A 1,290-nucleotide genomic window follows, 5' to 3' on the forward strand; every position below is an offset into this window, starting at 1 on the left:
AAAGGAATCTATAAACCAAATTGCACAAATTGTTTGTCGAGGAAGAATCCTAATTCAAAAAACTTTCGACCTCCAGGTCCCCCGAAAGACAAAATCTAAATCTCAGCCTAGACGATAATACCAAAAATAACCATTTATTAAATACCAAATGTGAAAAATTTTCAAATCCCAAATGCGACAACTATTTTAATCCCAAACGTGACAATTCTCCTAATACCAAATTTGACCATTCAAGCAACATCGATAATTCCCAAGTTTCCCCTGATTTACCTAAACATAACAGCTTTGAAAACATCAAAATTAGAATCCTAAAGCGTCCCGAAACATCAAGCGATCCTTCTAATCCAGATATTGATACATCTAATATAATAACTCCCAAACTCCCATATCATAAGCGATGGGAAGTATATCTACACAAGAGAGATGAAATTTTTAACGTATCGTCCTTGTCTAAAACTTTGCCTAAACGTTCTACTATTCGGCTTAGTAAATTTTACAAAATGAAGAAACTTTGTCGGAAGTTTCTTATTTCGGCCATAATCTCTAATCCTAAGGATTTAAGGATTTATGCTAAGGTAAAGTTTTTGGATTTTGAGGAATTTGGATTGCTTGATACAGGAGCCAATATTAGCTGTGTAGGTGGGGATCTCGCGTTAGTTGACTTTGCTAAATCTTGGTATTGACTTCTGGAAGGAATTTGCACTATTTCCAGATATTGTTGGGTCTGTAGACATTATTTCTTTTAATCAAAAGTCCAACTTGTCCTTATCCGATCTTTCCGTTCTCACACAGAAGTCCGAAAGTCTGTCCGATAATAATAGTTTTCTATTAAAATCTCCATTATATGAAAATCTATATCCCTTATCCGAAGGCCAACGGCAACAGCTTAAGGCTGTTATAAATCTCTTTCCGAACTTTGAAAAACAAGGGTTAGGGAGAACCAGTCTTATTAGACACTCGATTGATGTAGGTAATACTACACCAATCAAGTCATGGTTCTATCCAGTTTCTCCCGCGGTAGAGAGACTGATGTTTGGTGAACTTGATCGAATGTTGGCGCTAGGGGTGATTGAACCATCCACATCCCCCTGGAGTTCACCAATGCGTTTGGTTGTGAAACCAAACAAGGTCCGTTTATGCTTAGATGCTCGAAAGGTTAACTCAGTAACCAAAAGGGATGCGTATCCTTTACCAAATCTTGAGGGAATATTCGCAAGACTTCCACAGGCCAATATCATCACGAAACTAGATCTTAAAGATGCCTACTGGCAGATTGCCTTAGACGAAAAA

This window comes from Lucilia cuprina, chromosome 6 (assembly GCF_022045245.1).
Source record: "Lucilia cuprina isolate Lc7/37 chromosome 6, ASM2204524v1, whole genome shotgun sequence".
In the NCBI taxonomy this organism is placed as follows: domain Eukaryota; kingdom Metazoa; phylum Arthropoda; class Insecta; order Diptera; family Calliphoridae; genus Lucilia; species Lucilia cuprina.